The sequence below is a fragment of the Triticum aestivum genome, chromosome 7A (assembly GCF_018294505.1).
Source record: "Triticum aestivum cultivar Chinese Spring chromosome 7A, IWGSC CS RefSeq v2.1, whole genome shotgun sequence".
NCBI classification, from domain to species: Eukaryota; Viridiplantae; Streptophyta; class Magnoliopsida; order Poales; family Poaceae; genus Triticum; species Triticum aestivum.
Window position 1 is genome coordinate 71,656,893 of NC_057812.1, and position 6,000 is coordinate 71,662,892.

General features: G+C 43.0%; 1 pseudogene; it reads right to left on the minus strand.

The window, feature by feature from the left end:
* Positions 1–1,717: 1,717 nt before the first annotated feature.
* LOC123150803 (MADS-box transcription factor ANR1-like) lies at positions 1,718–2,649 on the minus strand (annotated as a pseudogene).
* Between the last annotated feature and the right edge of the window lie 3,351 nt (positions 2,650–6,000).

Here is a 6,000-nt window from a genome sequence, read left to right on the forward strand (position 1 = left end):
ATTTTGAAATTTGTGTACTTTTTCAAATCCATGATTTTTTTAAATTGCGTAATTTTCTCAAATCAGTGTATTTTTTCAACTCCGTGTAATTTTATCGAATCCAAGTATTTTTTTTCAAATCCATCTGTTTTTTAAATTCGCGTACTTGTTTCAAATCCGCATACTTTTTAAAGTTCGTGTATTTTTTTCAAATCCGTGTTCCTTTCCAATCCATGAACTTTGTTTGAAATTCACATACTTGTTTCAAGTTGACATAAATTTTCAAATCCACACATTTTTTTCTAATTCGCGTAAAAGATATTCAAATCCGCATACGTTTTCAATTTCACATAAAATTTTCAAACCCAAAAAAGTATACGTGAATAGGAATAAGTATGTCAATTTTTAAAAATTACATGAATTTAAAAAAACCACAGGAACATTAAAGAAGTACGTGGATTTAAAAAAAGTACGTGAACTTGAAAAAAGTATGCAGATTTGGAAAAGTACACAAATTTTTAAAAAGTTCACGTATTTGAAAAAAATACCCGAATTTGAAAACATTGAACGGACTTGGAAAAGGTATGCGAATTTGAGTCGGCACGGTCAAAACCGGGTTGGGACAGCACCAAAACCGGTCAAAACCGTGACCAGGGATGAATCTTGGCCGGTTTCAGTAGTTAAGGGCGCAAGTTGTCCGGTTTTGAAGTTGAGGGACCAAATCTAGACTTCGCCAAGAATTAAGGGATGAAAAGTATACTTTTCTCTTTATTTATTTATTTTGAAAAACGGAGGCAAAAGATTTGCCTCAGCACTTGAAAAATACTTCAGGTTCTTCATGGGTATAAATCCAAAATTAAAGACTATACATACATGGTGAAAACATTTTGAACAAGCTAGCTATAGATGATCAAGACAACTATGCAGGCGTTATATTCTAGAGGATGACCAGCCACACTTGAAATAAGACACGGCCTAGACTCCATATCAAGGCGTGGATCAATACCCAACACAATATCTCACGCGCATGCAAATGAAAAGCCTGTTTAATTAGCTTCATTTTATTTATTATTTGCACCATATCAAGACAATACAACTATAAAAAAAAGTTCAGCTCCCAGCTTCTGCATCTTTATGAAACTATGAACTCAAGTACCAGAAGAGGTTGCCATGTTATACATAATTGGCAGAAGTAGTGCTCCTTAATACTTTTCATATATATAGTCTGACTTGGAGGATAATATGTTGCACCCTTAGAAGAGCCATTCAATACACAAAGCTGAAACCAATATCAAGCAGCACCATTAATCTCAACCCCCACAAAGATTTTGAATACATAATCAAGTTACTTAGTTACTTGTTCTTTAATTCCAAGTTTTGCTCATGGATAAGCTTTATTTCCCCGGACAGTCGAATATTCTCTTGATGAAAGATGTATCCCTACAAGGTTGCTTTGTTGAATTATCACGTATGAAATGTAACTTTTTTTAATATATATTGATGTAAACTTTACATGAGAACGGCATCTAAGTAAAATTGCACACGCATGTGATAAAAATATTGGCGAACCTTCTCGTTGAGTTGTAGAATATGGTTGGTGAAACTTTATTCCTAAAACAGGTATCAGGAGACACATAGTCATTCCTATAAAACAATGTTAGCGTCGTGATTATGGAAGAGGGTACAATGATTAGCATAAATAAGAATAAACTGAGAGAGCTCAGCTACCTTCTTTTCTCTAATATGGTGTAAGCTCTTCTCCAGCTGATTTTCAATTAAACATAAGTCTTTGACTCCTAAGTTTGATAATCTCTCCCCCATTAGATTCCTGAAAGTCAAACAATGATGGGATGACTTGAATGCATTTTCCAGTCTTTACTCAAACTTATTTATATAGGTAGGTATCAATGGAAGGAACTGAATTAAGAACTTATACCTATGATGTTCTTGAAGCATCTGCATTTCCTTCTGTAATTTCCAGACCCCCCCTTGCCAATACTAGAAAAACAAATGCATTTTTTCTATTATCATAAACTTTTAAACTGTTACAAATGAGTGTGAAACTTTTGTCCAAAATAATATAAGAAGTGGTACTATTCAAATACTCTTGATTTATGGTGTAGTGCTAAAAGTATATGCATACAGTAAGAATCAAGCCTCTCTAATTTGACTACCAATATGTACATTTACTGGGTCACACATATGAGCATAACATCATTACATTTGTTTCTGAAAACTTCTTTTATAATTATGTAATTTTACCAACTTCTTTACAAACGAATTAGCTGTCAAAGTTGCATCATGCAAACTGCATGTCTACATGTAAAAAAACATCATGTATTTTGGAACACTAAGAGTAAAAAAAGGTTACAAGGAATGCATGCATACCATGACTTGTGACACTCGATTCAGCAGCTGCTGTTGCTCTTGTGCAGATTGGTAGTTTTCAATGATGGAAGGCATGGCCGTGCCCATGGTGGTGGCGGCGGTGGAGTTGGCATACTCGTAGAGGCGACAAGTGGAGGAGAAGACCATGGCACTGACCTGGACATTACAGAGGATGGCCAGCTCACGTGCTTTCTTCAGCAAGCCACTACGCCTCTTGGAGAAGGTGACCTACCTTCTGCTCATGTTCTCAGTCCTCCTAATCACAATCTTGCCCCTCATCATGATAGCTCTTCGATCTCCTTAATTAAGCATATATTCACTCAACTCCTTAATTATCTGCTAGTTTTTTTTTGCGGGGGTAATTATCTGCTAGCAGATATTCGCTCCAGTCCAATTAATAGATGGTTGTGTCTGAGCAGGACTGTGAACGAACTGAAGTAAGGCAAGCGTAGTTAGCTACTCATCCAAATACGCAACCTGCAGATTAACTAATGCAACTAGTAGCAAATTAAGGAGGCAAAGTGCATGCTGATCGATGAGCTCGGTCATTTCCTTAACTAAATTTATCATGCAATTTGCTGCCATCTCTGGAACCTGTGAAAGGGCAACAATATTTTTCTTGCAAATGGATGTTTCTTGTGTGCACTGTACGAGGTTTTGGAATCCGGTAAATGTCACGCCTTGTATTAGCTTTCACAGGTTATGTCGTAGCTGATTCGATTTGATTTGATTCCTGCCCATGTGCAAGTAGCACCGGTTGTACAAATTCGGCAAAGAAATCACAAGCTATATGTCCGATCATTGTCCACTTTCAACACTCATTTGCTACACGCCCTCTCGTCATCTCTGTCCGATCATTGTCCACTCCTTCTCGCCGATGACAAGGGACCGCGGAGACCGTGAACTTTCAAGTTTGAAAACTTTTGGATCTCTATGCCCGGTTTCATGGAAGTGGTAAATAAGGCATGGAACGAGCCCCTCGAGCACTCCGAGCCATATCAAGTCTTATTCCATAAGCTCAAGAAGGTGGCCCTCCGACTCTCAGAGTGGAGTAGGGGCCTCTTCTCGAAGGCAAAAGTTCACCTTCATGCCGCTCTCTTGGTGATTCTCCGCCTCGACATTGCTCAAGAGAATCGGCAACTCTCCCCTGATGAGAGGGACCTTAGGGCCCGGCTGAAGAGGAGAGTTATCAGCTTGGCCGCACTCGAGAGAGCTCGGAAAAAGCAATGTTCAAGAATTGCTAACCTCAAGGAGGGCGACGCAAACACCAAGTTCTTTCATCGCCGGATTAATGGTAGAAGGAGGAAGAATCATATCCATAGGCTAAAGCATGACCAAGGTTGGGTCACCGAGCACGACGCCAAAAAGAAGCTCATTCTGGATCACTTCGCTAACGTGATGAAAAAAGGGAGCACAAGCGACAAAGACTTCAATTGGGATGAGCTCAACTTAGAGGTGCACGACTTGCACGGCCTTGACTCGCCCATCACCGAGGAGGAGATGCGGGAGGCTATCAATGGCATGCCAAGTGATAAGGCACCGGGCCCGGACGGTTTCACTGGTGCTTTCTTTAAGAAGTGTTGGGGCATCATGAAGTAGGACATGATGAGGGTGGTACACCATTTTGATGCCCTCCATACGACAAATCTTCACTGGCTCAACTCTACAAATGTGGTCCTTCTGCCCAAAAAAGAAGGCGCCGAGGGGATTGCAGACTTTAGGCCCATCAGTCTCATCCATGCCATCACTAAGATTATCGCAAAAATCCTCGCAACCCGTCTTGCTCCGCACATGGAAAAGCTGGTCTCCAACGCCCAAAGCGCATTCATCAAGCGCAGAAGCATACACGACAATTTTTTGTGTGTTCGCAACCTGGCCCGCAGACTGCACAAATGCAAGACCCCGTCTCTGTTGTTCAAGCTTGACATCCGCAAGGCCTTCGACTCAGTCAGATGGGAATACATCCTTGATCTCCTACGGTGAAGGGGCTTCCCCCCAAGTTTCGAGACTGGATTGCGGCTCTTCTTTGCACATCATCCTCGAGGATCCTGCTGAATGGTGTGGCCGGCCACCCCATCAAGCATGGTCGGGTCCTTCGGCAAGGGGATCCCCTATCCCCGCTCCTTTTCGTCATTGTAATTGATGCACTCCAACAACTGCTTGAGTTGGCAACCGGAAAAGGGCTACTTCACAAGGTGCGGGGGAGAGGGGTCATGGTGAGAACTTCACTCTATGCAGATGATGCAGCCATTTTCATGGCCCCAATTAAAAATGATATTGACAACCTCTCAGCCATCTTAAACGGATTCGGGGATGTCAACGGGCTATGCACCAATTTCCATAAGAGCTTTGTTGTGGCCATTCGATGCAATCACCTCAATCTAGAGCACATCCTTCAAAACTTGCCGGCAAAAAGGGCGTCGATATTTGGGCCTTCCTCTATCCGTCTGGAAGCTTAAGTTGGTGGATTGGCAATTCCTTGTGGACAAGGTTGCGGGCAAGCTGGTTACCTATGATGGACAAAATATCACCACCAGTGGACGCACTGCCCTTGTCAAGTCCGTCATCACCTCCCAAGCGATCTACTTCATCACGCCATTAGTCGTACCGCCGAGCATTCTTCAAAGCATCAACAAACTCGAGCGAGCCTTCCTTTGGTCCGGATCGGACAAGACGACGGGTGCCAAGTGCAAGGTGAATTGGGAGATTATCTATCGGCCGCGTGAATATGGTGGTATAGGGGTCCTCAACACCGACAAATTTGAGAGGGCCTTGCGTTTGAGGTGGCCATGGTTTGAATGGACGGCGCCTCACAAGATGTGGGTGGGATTGGGAAACCCATGTGATGAGGAGGACCTTGACTTCTTCTATGCATCCACAACCATCACCATGGGGAATGGTGCTAAAAAACCTTTTTGGGATTCTCCTTGGCTTCATGGATGCAAACCCAAGGATGTCGCTCCTCTCATTTTTGAGGCCTCCTCGAGGAAGAATTGGAAGGTGCGCGAGGCTCTAAAAAATAATGTGTGGATCCTCAAGATCAACACCTTCACGGTCGTATCAGTTGAACACCTTCGACAATTCTTCACTCTTTGGGCACTTTTAATTGATGTCCACCTTGTTGAACATGCCGAAGACACCATTGTGTGGAAGCACACGACAAGCGGGCATTACTCTGCGGCCTCCGCCTACAAGGGCCAATTTCTAGGATTGGTCCTCTCCCCCATGGATCAAATGATTTGGAAGGCTTGGGCGCCGCCAAAGGCTAAATTCTTTGCTTGGTTGGCTATCCAAGATAGAATTTGGACTGTGGATAGGCTTGCAAAGCGGGGATGGTCAAACTGCGGGCTTTGCACTCTCTGCAAGAGAGATCAAGAAAGTGGACCACATCTCTTCTTCAAATGCCGATACACCATTCGGCTATGGAACTCGGTCATCGCAAAATTCGGCCTTCACCACTTGGACACTACTACTTGGCAGCTACATGATTCGGTAGAGGAGTGGTGGACAAATATAACCGGTGCCGGAGTCCCCAATAGGAAGGCTATGGCCTCTCTTACCATGCTCGTGTCATGGACCACTTGGAATGAGAGGAATGCCCGTGTTTTTCGACAGAAGAGCGCTCCGCCAACA